Here is a 14,081-nt window from a genome sequence, read left to right on the forward strand (position 1 = left end):
CAGGTGCACAATTCCACCATACATCATCTGTACACTCTATTGTGTGTTCATCACCCCAAGTCAAGTCTCCCTCCATCATCACAGATACCCCTTCAGGTTTTTTTACATTTAATCACCTTTATTTATTTATTTATTTTTGGTTTATTTTTGTTAATCCTCACCTGAGGATATTTTTCCATTGATTTTTAGAGAGAATGGAAGAGAGAGGGAAAGACAGAGAGAAACATAGATGTGGGAGAAACACATCAATTGGTTGCCTCCTGCAGGAGCCCTGACCAGGGCCCCCGGGCCAGGGAGGAGCCTGCAACCAAGGTATATGCCCTTGACCGGAATCGAACCTGGGACCTTTTTTTTTTTTTTTTTAAATATATTTTATTGAGTTTTTACAGAGAAGAAGGGAGAGGGATAGAAACCTAGAAACATTGACGAGAGAGAAACGTCGACCAGCTGCCTCCTGCACATCCCCCACTGGGGACGTGCCCGCAACCAATGTACATGCCCTTGACCGGAATCGAACCTGGGACCTTTCAGTCCGCAGACCAACGCTCTATCCACTGAGCCAAACCGGTTTCGGCAAACCTGGGACCTTTTGTTCCGCAGGCTGATATCCACTGAGCCAAACCGGCTAGGGCCCCCTTCAGTTTTTTATGAAGACTGGAATTGCCTGGTATATCAAATTGTATTCATATGAGACATAAAAATTCATAGCTACTTTTATATAGATAGGTTTGTGAAATTTGCCTGGAATTTATTTTAAAAATAACATAGGGCATTATCTAGACTTGTTTTTTGTGAAGTCCTTTTCATTATACAGCCTACTGAAACTGTTACCTAGCTTGAAGAAACAAAATCCAAACCTCAGGGGAGTGTTGCCCACTTCCACTCACAATAACACAAGTCAAATTTTAAAATTACATTTTTACTATTAAGAGTTCATTTCCCACAATCAGTTGACATGTATATAGAAATCACTCTAAGCATGAGTCTACAAACATTCTAAATAATTCATTCTCCTAAATTTGTTGCATAGGTGATATTTCTGCTCAACAAATTGGGGTTTGCCTAATATGCCACCTTTGGTGAAGTTGGTTATTTGAGATGGAATTTTAATAATGTTCACTGTATGAGCTAGGCTATGAGTGAAGGAGAGGCACTTTGCCTACCAGCCAGGAAGCAGTCCTGGTCTGGATTACTGACCGCAGGCCAGCCAGTAGTTTCCCAGATGTGTGACTTAGTACCCAAGCCATGCAGATCATGTAACAGATGTTAGAGGACAATGGAAAGAGGCACTTCCAGTTGGAATGATCAAGAAAGTTTCCATAGAGGGAGCATGTGAGCCACATTTAACGCATTAGTAGGACTTTGGTTGACAAAGAACATTCTGCACAGAGGGAATGGTATGTGCAAAAGTGGGGAGGCAGGGACCAACTTAGCTAGGGGATGACATAGCTGGATTAGTTAAATCAGAAGAGCATCATACGAGCTTTAAATGGTAGGCTAAGGCTTAGGACTGTATTAATGAGGAGTCATGGGAGGTTTTTGACCTAAGTATGTATCTAATTGCTGTGGCAATGTGCCGGGTGGAGATACACAAGGAGAATTATGCAGACATATTCTTGGCCTCTCTATTCAGACAGGGCAAGAATATGTCTGCATGATTCTCAGATGCATCAGCAGGAGTCACTACATATGTAAAAACAAAAAACAAAACAAAACAAAAAAACAAAGAGAAAAAAGCAATAGGTTTGAATAATTGGTAAAGTCTCAACGACATGTTTTTAAAAGTGTAATTAAGGAGGAGGGAGAATATTTAATTTGATTCTCAATCTTACTAGAACTCAGAGAAATGCAACTCAAGACCACAATAAGAAAATTTTCCACTTACCAGACAGGCAAAAATTAAGATATCTGACAACAATCAATGAAACTAGGGAACAAAAATCAGCAAGGCTAGCCGAAACTGGTTTGGCTTAGTGGATAGAGCGTCAACCTGCGGACTCAAGGGTCCCAGGTTCGATTCCGGTCAAGGGCATGTACCTTGGTTGCGGGCACATCCCCAGTAGGGGGTGTGCAAGAGGCAGCTGATCGATGTTTCTCTCTCATCGATGTTTCTAACTCTCTAGCCCTCTCTCTTCCTCTCTGTAAAAAATCAATAAAATATTTTAAAAAATCAACAAGGCTTTAAAACTCAACAACAGCATCAACCAATGTGACCAGATAGATATTTACAGAACACTCCTCCCAACAACAGCAGAATACGCATTCATTTCAAGTGCCCATGAAACATTTAGCAATATAGATATATCCTGGGCCATAAAACAAACTTCAACAAATTAAAAAGAATTAGAATTATACAGAGTATATTCTCTGACCACATTGAAATCAATTATAGGAAAATCTTCAAACACTTGGACTAAACACTCTTCTAAATAATTCATGAGTCAAATAGGAAATTTCAAGGAAGATGGAAAAAAAATGCCTTGAATTGAATGGAAGTGAAAAGACCTCATGAAGTCAGAAAAGAGCAAAATAAGTCCAAAGCAAGGAGAAAAGGGAAATAATAAATATATTTTTTAAATATATATTTTTATTGATCTCAGAGGGGAAGGGAGAGAGAGAGAAACATCAATGATGAGAGAGAATCATTGATTGGCTGCTTCCTGCACGCCCTGTACTGGGGACCAAGCCCACAACCCAGGCGTGTGCCCTTGACCAGAATCAAACCCAGACCCTTCAGTTTACAGGCCGATGCTCTACCCACTGAGTCAAACTAGCTAGGGCTTACTTCATAATATTAAAATTCCCGAAAAAGAAATCTCCAGATTCAGATGATTTCACTGAATAATTCTACTAAATGTTTAAAGCAGAATTACTCCAGTTCGATGTGATCCCTTCCAGAAAACAGAACAGCAGACATTTCCCATTTCATTTTATGAAGCTAGTATTACACTGATACCACAACCAGACAAATTCAGTACAAAATAAAGAAAAATACAGAGCAATATCCTTTATAGAAAAAAAAAAATCTAGCAGAGTATTAGCAAATAGAACTCAACAATATAGAAAAAGAATTGTACATCATGACCAAATAGAGTTTATTCCAAGGATAAAATAAGGTTTAATAATTGAAAGTCAGTCAACATAACCCACCACATTAATAGACTAAAAAAAGAAAAATCACACTATCATTTCCATTGATGCAGAAAAAGTATTTCACAAAATTCAATAATGATTCATGGTAAAAACTCCCAGAAAAATAGGAATAAAGGGAGAACTTCCTCAATTTGATAAAAAGCATACACGTGCACATACACACACACAAAACTACAGCTAACATTATATTTAATTATGAAAGACTAAATGTTTCCCCTCAAAACACAAGGCAAGAGGTTTGTTCTCACAGCTCTTATTCAATATAGTGCTGGAAATTCTAGTTAGTGTCAGAAAGAAAATAAAACTATACAAATCAGAAAGGACTACATGAAACTGTTCTTATTTGCAGATGACATGATTGTCCACATAGGAAATCCCAAGGAATCTACCAAAAATTCCTAAAACTAATACATGAGTTCAGCAAATCACAGGACACAAATAAGCCTACAAAAAACCAAATGAGCACATGGACACCAACATCATGCTAAGCGAAATAAGCCAGTCGGAGAAAGATAAATATCACATGATCTCACTCATATGTGGGATATAATGATCAACATAAACTGATGAACAAAAATAGATCCAGAGACAAGGGGCAGGGGGTGGGGGATAGAGATCAACCAAAGGACTTGTATGCATGCATATTAGCATAGCCAATGGACACAGACACTGGGGGCGTGGGGGCTTGCCCTCAGGGGTGGGAGTGTCAGGGGGAGGGGGTCAATCAGGGGGAAAAAGGAGACATATGTAAGACTTTAGACAATAAAAATATATATTACAAAAATACAATACTATTTATAATCACTAAAAACGAAAAGAGATAGTCTAACAAAACATGTACAGACTTGTATGCTAAAAGCTACAAAATGTGCATGAGAGAAATAAAAATCTAAACTAATGGAGAGACACACTGTGCTCATGGATTGGAAGACTCAACCTAGCTAAGATGTCAGTTCTCCCCAAAGTCATATATAGGTTTCATGCAATGCCTGCCAAAATCCCAGCAAGATTTCTTTGTGTGTGTGTAGCTATACAAAACTCAACAACAGGATAGCAAAAAAATCAATTATAAAATAAACAAAAGATTTCACTGAAGAGCATATACAGGTGACAAACACATGAAAAGATGTCCGACATCATTAGCCATTAGGGGAATCCAAATTAAAACCACAATGAGATATCATTACACACCTATCACAATGGCTCAGATAAAATATAGTGACAAAACCAAATGCTGAGGAGCCTGCCACGGCACGGTATCACTCATACACTGAGAATTTAAAATGGTTCAGCCACTCTGGCAAACACTTTGGTAATTTCTTTAAAAACTGAACATTCAACTGCTATATGACCCAGCAACTGCGCTTTTGGGAATTTCCCCAGAGAAATGAAGACTTACGTTCACACGAATGTTTATAGCAGTTTTATTCATAATAGCCAACAACTGGAAACAACCCGGATGCCCTTCAGTGGGTAAACGGTTAAACCAACTGTGGTACTTCCACACCATGGAATACTGTTCAGCAGCAACAACAAAAATGAGCTATTGATACAGCAACAGCCTGGATGAACTTCCAGAGAATTATGCTGATTGAAAGAAAGAAGTCAATCTCAGAAGATTATGTACTGTGTGACTGACTACATTTATATGACATTCTTGAAATGACAGAATAATAGAAATGGAGAACAGAATAGTCGTGTCAGGGATTAAGCAGTGGGTAAGCCAGGAGAACATGGCTGTGACTGCAAAAGGTACTGGCAACAGAGTGATCCTTGTGGTGATGGAACCGTTCTGTATTTTGACTGTATCAATGTCAATAACTGGTTGTGATACTGAATTATAAGTTTTGCAAGATATTAACTTCTGGGGGAAACTGGGTAAAGGGCAGATGGGATCTCATTGCAATGGGAATCTACAAATATCTAAAATAAAAAAGTTCAATTAAAAAAAAAAAGCAACAACACCTAAAACTAATATAACGTTGAATGTCCACTGTAACTGAAAAAAATAAAAATTGGAAAAAAAAAAAGACAGCAACATGATAAACACAACATTTAAGGTGCGGATGGAATAGGGAGGAGCATACAAGTGAATGAAAGGGTTTGTCAATGTTCTGGTTCTTGGGTTAGGCAGGGGATGGGTTTAGAGATGTTTGTTATATTACTAATGAGCAAATAAGTAATAAATAATTAAAGGAAGTCCACTTATGAACCAATGACAACAGAGTATAAGGAACTGAGAATAAAGGTTAATCTAATTTTGTGTACCTCAGATCTGATGAGCACATTTTAGGCCACCTTCTTACTCAAACCGAAGACTCTTTCTGCCCTACGCAAGCCAAGAGCCCAGGCGGCTGAAGAGATTTCTTGAAGGAATACCAAAGGAGAGTGCCTGGGGAAATGCCAAAGCTGCTATTCTCCTTCTAAGGAGATCGGTAGCCAAGCCAGTGGAAGTCCTTCATAGTTAACTCACTCAGCAGCTGGGTGACCAGTGTTGTGAGCCCAGCTCTCCAAGGAGATTACAAATTAGTAGTAAGTGGTGGTGAGTCCAATAGGAAATGAGTGAAATAATTTTTTTAAAGTGAGTCACAAATGACAAATGTCTTATTTCTTGTTTTAAAGAGAATAATGAGCAATCACTTTGGATACTAGGCTATTAAAATTCCCATGGTTTACCACAATTTAGAGCTGCACTAGATACTAGCATTCCACAACTAGTTAAAACACTATTACTGTATTAGATGTCTTTCCAGAGAAAACAAAATTGAAGGGGAAAAAAAAAGGAAAATGAATTACCTATTTTTCTGTGTGTGTACAGTATGCTACTTGGATTCTTCTGTAAGTCATTAAGGGTGCTCACTTCTGCCTTGATGGTATGTGCTGGGCCTTCTTAGGGTGCAACTCTTCTATCCAAATGCCACTGGTCCAATGTGAATGCTCATTATATATTTAACTTTTAAACCTTAGTAAGTGCATGCTCTGCCTGAGTTTGAATGCTAACTCTGCCGTTTTTCTGGGTAACCTGGGCAAGTTCCTGAAGGTCTCCACACTTCGGTGCCCTCATTTCTAGTGCTGGTTATTCAATGAGACCCTGGGTTGGGGAATGGAGACACAGTGACGAATAAGACATTGGCTTCGCCCTCATGGGGTTTCTAATCTTGTAGGGGAGACAGATGTGTAGATGAAGACTAGGCCACTAATGTAGGTAAGAACTGGATAGACACACACCAAACTAATGACTAGAATTGGGAGTGATGGTCACTCAATTTATCTGTAATGTGTGCATCCTTTGTCTTTTGTGTAAATGCATCATTAATACTTTTTTTCCTTTTAAAATGCAAATTCCTTTAATAGAAGTAATATGAACACCCGGTGTAACTCACGGTCTTGATCTTTCCTGTAAGAGCCGGGGGAGAGAAAGGCTGAGGAGTGGCAAGCTTGGATGGAGGACATGCGATGTGTTTTGAAGCAGGCTGCAGAGCCCAGAGCTCTTGGGATGCCCGTTCCTTGGGGGAATCCTGGGCACCAGGGAGACAGCTTAGGGGAGTCGATGTTTCTAGAAGGGAAGCTGCTAAAAACAACCCTTGGCATGTTGTTTTAGGCAGGTCCTCGTCTTATATTTATCTGTTTCTCTTTTCTTCCTCCCCCTCCCCCCATCTTTATCAGGAATCCAACAAATGACCCAAGAAACAAGTTCAATCCTTCTGACCCTGAACTGTAGACCTAAAATTGTAATCTCCATTGTGTTCCCTAATTAGCTAGTAGGATTTTCATGCACTGTTAGCAGGACTATTAATTGCAAGGCCATTTTGCAATATGTGTCAAATACCTTGAAAATATATAGTATATTCCTTTTGAATAGCAATTCCACTACTAGGAATTAAACCTAAGGCCACAATCAGACAAGTACAGACATGTAAGGATACAATGATTGCTATGGACTGAACTGTGTCCTCTCCCCAAATTTATACGTTGAAACCCTAACCCTAGATGTGACTATATCTGGAGATAGGGTCTTTAAGACATAAAGACAAATGAGGTCATAAGAGTGGGGCCCTTGTCCAATAGAATGGGCCTCATAAGAAGACGAAGAGAGATCTCTCTCTCTCTCTCTCTCCCCCCACCACGTGAGGACACAGTGAGAAGGTGGCCACCTACAAGCCAGGAAGAGAGCCTTCACCAGAAACCAAATTGGTGGTCACCTTGATCTTGACTTTCCAGCTTCTAGAACTGTAAGAAATTTCTCACATAAGCTACCACCCAGTCTGTGGTATTTTGTTATGGCAGCCTCTGCTACCAAATACAAGGATATTAACAATGTTGCCTACACATATGAAAAAATTGAAAACAGCAAAGTAATAGACACTTAGATCAGCTATGGTGTAGCTCTACATTGGAATACCATACATATATATTTTTTAAAATATATATTTCTTTATTGATTTCAGAGAGGAAGGGGGATAGAGAGATAGAAACATCAATGATGAGAATCATTGATCGGCTGCCTCCTGCACACCCTCTACTGGGGATCTAGCCTGCAACCGGGCATATGCCCTTGACCAGAATCAAACCTGGGACCCTTCAGTCTGCAGGCTGATGATGCTCTATCCACTGAGCCAAATTGGCTAGGGCATATTTAAAATGATAATATAGATGCATATTTATTGTCATGGAAAGAGGTTTATATGATATTTTTAAGTGAAAAAGCACGCTAGAGTATGATTTCATGCATATAAATACATAAATGTGTGTATATACTTGCAGTAAAAATGTGGGAAAGAAACATGTGTCTAAGTCAGTGTTCGCCAGAGAAACAGAATCAATATGATATCTATCTATCTATCTATCTATCTATCTATCTATCTATCTATCTATCTATCTATCTACCTACCTACCTATGGATTTATTAGAGGTACTGGCTCACATGTTTATAGAAGCTGAGGGGTCCCACAGTCAGCCGTCTGACAGCTGATGGTATAATTCCGTCTGAGTCCAGAGGCCTGAGAGCCAGGGGCTCCCTTTTTGTTCCTTTTGGGCCTTCCATGAATTGGGTGAGGCCCACTCATGTGGGTGAGGGTCATTTTCTTTCCTCTCTCTACAGAATAAAAGGCTAATCTCTTCCAGAAACACCCTCACAGACACGCCCAGAAATAATGTGTTACCAGCTCTCTGGGTGTCCCTTCTCCCAGTGAAGTTGACACATAAAATTAACCATCACAACATGCCAAAATATTAGCAGTTATCTCTGTGTGTGATTGGGTAACGAGCCTTTTTCTTCTATATGATTTTCAATCAATTCTAGATTTTAATACCACGTATGACCAAGAATCATAAAGATATTAAAGGTTATAGAGCTACCTAGCTGACGCAGAGGTGCCAGCCAGCTGCTTCCCCTACCACAATGTCACTAACTATTGAACAGGGCTAGAATTAGGAAAGTAATTTTTTCATTTTTTAAAAAAAAGGTACAACAAATTACAAATTAGAAAAACTGACAACACTAAAAACATCAGAAAAATCAAGAAAATACCATATCTATTTTAGTTACCTCTATAATATTTTCTTCTTACACTTTTGAGTTGCATAAGACAATGATTCTGTAATACATTTTTTCATATAGACCAGAAAGATAATTCAGTCTTTCCACACGGTAGATAAAAATTCAATTTAAAAATAATTGAGATAATTTCTTTCAGCCTCACAACATATTATTGGTAATGTCATGTAGTTTTTCAGAATTGCTGTCAGATTTGGAAAAACCTCCAAGTTTTTAAATGTGTGAATTGTAATATTTCAGGGCAGTTCTGTTTTCTTTTCCAATGATTCATTTCAAATATTCTTAGAATTAATGACACTCATTAGCCAATTTGTTAACCAATTTATTACCAATGACCTCATTGTAGTGGCATATTGTCCTCATTAATGTCAACACTTCAGATGAGAGCAGCAAGAATTGTGAATGTTTTTCCATTGTGTTTATATGATCCACTCCACCTCATTATTGGATAATCAGATAATACAATAGTCTGTTTGTTGCTTTTATTCGACATTAATCTTGACTTCTAAATGAATTATTGTCTCTAGTATAGTCTGAAATTTCTTTTTACAATTTGCTTATTGATGTCACAACTTTTCTATTGATTTTAATTGCTTACATTTTTGCTCTTTTATATTAAATTACACTTATTATTTCTGTTTATTAATAATAACTATTAAATTATATTTAACTGCTCTTTTTACATTTCATTAATTTTACATAGTTTTCTCTCAGTTTTAAAATATATTAATATATTTAGAGGTGACAAAGGATGGTGCCCTTCATATACAAACAAATCAGGAGCCTGTAACTTTATAACTTTTATTAAAAATGTTCCAGAACATATTTTCTAACAGCAGCTGAAATGTCATACTCAGGCTTTATCAAATTTGCCACTCTCAGTAAGAAAGTAAAACTCCCGTGTGGTTTACTTATAATGGGATAAGCTGAATTTTTAAATTGCATTCCTGGCAAGTGAGAATGCTGCTTTGACAAGACGTAAACAAGAACTAAATCGTCTGCTTATCATTGCGCACGTGTGATGATCTGAAGAATTTCCAGATAAGCTTCTGGCGCTGTACATTTCAAACCTTTCTCCTCTGCAGTCCTCATAGGTTTGGTGCCAGGCAGCAGGGGAGTGTTCATGTCCAGGACAAGGTCCTTTGTCACAGGAGGTAGCACGATGGGCAATAGTCATATTCCGTCACACAGCTAGCAACAAATGACTCTAGACAGCAGTGACTGCAAGCCATATATATGTCCCAATATTTAAAAACTAGAGGCCCAGTGCACAAAATTCGTGCACTCGGCGGGGTGGGGGGCTTCCTCAGCCCAGCCTGCACCCTCTCGCAGTCCTGGAGCCTGCAGGGAGTGGGCCTAAGCCATCAGTTGGACATCCTTAGTGCTGCTGCGGAGGTAGAAGAGGCTCCTGTCATTGTCAGCTATGAGCCTGGCTTCTTGGGGCCCTGCCCCCGCCGGTTGCCCTCTGTGTGTGGGGCGACCAGCGGGGCGATCGGGGCCCCAGAAGCTGGGCTCACGGCTTCTGGCTGAGCAGCACTCGCCCTGTGGGAGCACACTGACCACCAGGGGGCAGCTCCTGCATTGAGCATCTGCCCCCTGGTGGTCAGTGCACGTCATAGCAACCAGTTGTTCGCAGTTCGGTCAATTTGCATATTAGCCTTTTATTATATAGGACTAGAAGCCCGATGCACAAAATTCGTGCAAGAGTAGGCTTTCCTTCCCCTGGCTGCCGGCACTGGCTTCTCTCTGGCACCCAGGACCCAGGCTTCCCTCGCAGCCCCGGCTTCGTCCAGAAGGACATCTGCTCTAATTAGCATATTATGCTTTTAATATTATAGATATTTCTGATTAATTTTCCCTCTCAAGGTCCCCCAAATGCCCATAGCTACTTCAGCACTACCAGACATGAAGGGACTGAGGGGAAGTTGGGATAAAAAAAGACCATGGTCTTAACCATTTGTGGTCAAAATATCCAATTTTTGCAAATGTTATTCTAGTCTTTCATGATGTGACCACATTGCTAGGGGGCTGTACGTGAGGGGCCTTAAAGCCTTTGCTCATTGACTTCCTGGAAAATTTGACCCAGCTTCCAGGGCTCTCAATGTTGCCCTTTTCTATTCTTAACACAGGGCCCAAAGTGATCCCATAAAAACTTAAGTCAGATCATGTCACACTTCTGCTTAAAAGCCTGCAATGTTTTCCAGTGTCACTTCGAGTAAAAGTCAACAGTCCAGATGGCCCTGCATGACCTGGCTCTTTGCCTTTCTAACTTCACCTCTTGGTATCCAGCCCTTCCTCACTCCACTCCAGCCTCCTATGCTTTCTGGAATGGCCAGGCACGCTCCCAAGGGGGTCTTGAGTTTACTGTTTTGCCTCCTGGACCACTCCTCCCACATATTCTCACGGCTCCCTCTTGCCTCCTTCAGAAAACCTGGCTTGACCATCCCTCACTATTTCCTATTTCTCTCCCCTGTTTCATGTTTCTTCATAGAGCACATCACTATCTAAATGCTATGCGTTGTGCCCGGCCTGCGTGGCTCAGTGGTTAAGGGTCAACTTATGAACCAGGAGGTCATGGTTGAATTTCCAATCAGGACATATGACTGGGTTGCAGGCTCTATCCCCAGTGTGGGGTGTGCTGGAGGCAGCCGATCAATGATTCTGTCTCATCATGGATGTTTTGATCTCTCTCCCCGTCTCCCTTCCTCTCTGAAATCAATAAAAATATATAAGAATAAATAAATACTATGTGTTGTGATTGTCTGTCTCCCTCCTCCAGAACGTGAGCTCCACGAGGTGCAGGTCTTTGTTCTGTTCACTGCTGTGCCCCAGTGCCTACAACAGTGCCTGACACATGACTGATTTCCGGTCAACGCTGGGGCCTTTGCCTTAAACTTTCCTTTTTCTAGCCCCACCGGAAGCCCACAGGATCACCTTCTGAGAAAGATCAGTGAAAGTACACTTACTGGAAGGCCGGTTTCCCTAAAAAGGGAAGAGCAAAGGTGACAGAGTGACCGGGTTTTCTAGCATTTGAGCAAGTGGTGTTTACAACGAACCATGTTCTTGTGAAGTGACTCACCAGAGGATTTGATCACTGACCTCCTGCACCTCCTCCCCTGTCCCCAAAGATGTAATACAGGGTTATTGTGGTAGTAATAGGAAATTGCCAAATCATGTAATATAATTTCTTTTCCAAGTTCTAAGGAAAAAAACGACAACATTTGAAATGTTTGTTCTTGTTTATCTCTTTTCATTTTTCTTTCCCCTTATGACTTAGAATAAAATGAATCAAAAAATGTTACAGGAAAATGAAAAAAAAAACAAAAACCCACAGGCTTTTATTAGAGCATCCCTCTTGGTCAATGAGGTGTTGGCATTCCGGTGTGACAATGAACTTAGTCACCTGACATCCCCTCTTGGTATCCAGCCCTTAGTGCCAGGAAGACAATACTGCTTGTAAATACAAAATATTTTTAGATGTTAACACAATAAAATATTTTTCAAAAAGTTAAAGAAGACAAGTAAAAGTAATGATTTATAATTTCTCCACCACCACAGAAAAGCTAGGATTTTTTTAATATATATTCTAATTTTATTCTCATATACCTATATTTTCTCATTGTGGTATAAAACACACAACATAAAATTTACCATCTTCATCATTTTTAAGTGGACAGTAGAGTTGTGCATACATTTTTACATACATGTTCTATTTGTACTTACTGTATCCTGATTTTTTTTCTCACTGTACCTCATATCAAATAAATCTTCCATGTGGCAAATTTGTCTGATGCTTGTAATTTTGAAGATGCATAATATTTCATTCCATGACTATGACATGTTATTGAACCATTCACCTATCACTGGACATTTATGCTGCTTACAAATGTTCATTCTTCAAATGTTATGAACTTTTAGTGCATATAGTATTTTTCTCTTTAGTATTTTCGATGCTCTTCCTAGCTTGATTTTTCTGGAAGTTTTCTAGGGAAAACAAAGTAAGAAGCAACGACTCATGCCTGGTTCTTAAAAATTACAACAAAATTGTTTTCCAGTTGGTTTGTACCAATTTATCATGATGCCAGTGAAATATGACAGTTCTAATTTCACCGCTGTCATTGGCATTTGACACAGCCTTGATTTTTGTTAATTTAATATGTTTAAACGTTTCTCATTTTAATACATATTTTTTATATCTACTTTATTCTGTTGGGAAATGCCAGTTCATGCCACTTGTGCCGTTTACTTTTGGAAGGTTACCTCAGTACTTTTTCTGTTCCTTTTCATGGACTGTACATACACTAGGAATTTTAACCCTTTATCAGACTTACCATGAATATTTCCCCCATCTGTTTGTTTTTAAATCTTCGGTCACAACTGTCATCTAAAGCAATTTAACCTTCTTTTGTGGCTCCCAGCTTTCCAATGTGATTCCTCCTGTCCCAGGTTGTCTCAGAAAATTCTCTCCATGGTATTTTTTTGATTTGATATAGGATTTGATTCTGTTTTACCTTCCTAGTTTTATTTTCTACATCTAATTATTTCATCCATTCATTTTGATGGATGAGGTGTAGGTCAAACAGATCTGTTCCTTAAATGCTAACTAGTTAACCAAGCCTCCTCCTTGAAGGATAGTTGAAGGAACCCTTGAGTGACTAGGACAGCGGGCCTATGTCATAGGAGGAGTCCTTGTGTGCTGGGCACGGTCCCAGGCTCCGTGGAAGCTATAGCCCCAACGGACTAGGCACGGTAAGGGGCTCAGTGAGAACAGAAAAGGGGCGACTACCGGAATGAAGTGTGGGACTGCACCTAATGTCCACTGTTTTTACCCCTTTTCCTCCGTAAACATGACAGCTTGACCCAGAGGTCTTCCTATCTTGTTATAGAGTCCCTTTTTCATTTGCCAAGAGTGAGGGCTGTCCGTTGACCTACTGCAATAGATTTACCGAGTCCTGAGCACATTGTGTGTGCCTGTGCGGGACCCAAAGTAAAGGCTCCCGGCGACCGCGAGTTGTGCCCAGTGAAGACAAGGATCAAAGGGAGATGAGAAGATAAGTCTAGGCGGACAACCTGGTGCAGAGATGGCTCCGCTGTGCAGCATAGATGGTGTGGGGTCCGCAGTGTCACCATAAAGGCCTGTGTCCGCCTCCTGTCCTCCCCGGCCTTGCAGCTCCACCCTCCGCGCAGCTGGTCCCAGCCCCTGCGCACACAGACAGGACTCTCCCCCTGCTCTCCCGCTGAGCCTCAGCCGCCAGCTTTTTGCAAGGAGCTGGGATCCTGGCGGAGAGCCACGGGCGCTAGATTGGGAGTCGGAAGTGCCCGCCTCCATCCCCCGCTGCAGCCCAGGAGCCTGAAAACTTGAGCGACCGCA

General features: G+C 40.3%; 1 protein-coding gene across 1 annotated transcript in view; it reads left to right on the forward strand.

Annotated features, from left to right (window-relative positions):
• NSL1 (NSL1 component of MIS12 kinetochore complex) overlaps window positions 1-5,917 on the forward strand; it is a 41,323-nt gene extending 35,406 nt beyond the window's left edge. The window contains exon 8 of the mRNA XM_079761927.1: window positions 5,427-5,917. The gene's annotated coding sequence lies outside the window, so the exon portion shown is untranslated. The remainder of the gene's footprint in view (window positions 1-5,426) is intronic.
• Window positions 5,918-14,081: the final 8,164 nt, after the last annotated feature.

Source organism: Cnephaeus nilssonii (assembly GCF_951640355.1).
Source record: "Cnephaeus nilssonii genome assembly, chromosome: 21".
NCBI classification, from domain to species: Eukaryota; Metazoa; Chordata; class Mammalia; order Chiroptera; family Vespertilionidae; genus Cnephaeus; species Cnephaeus nilssonii.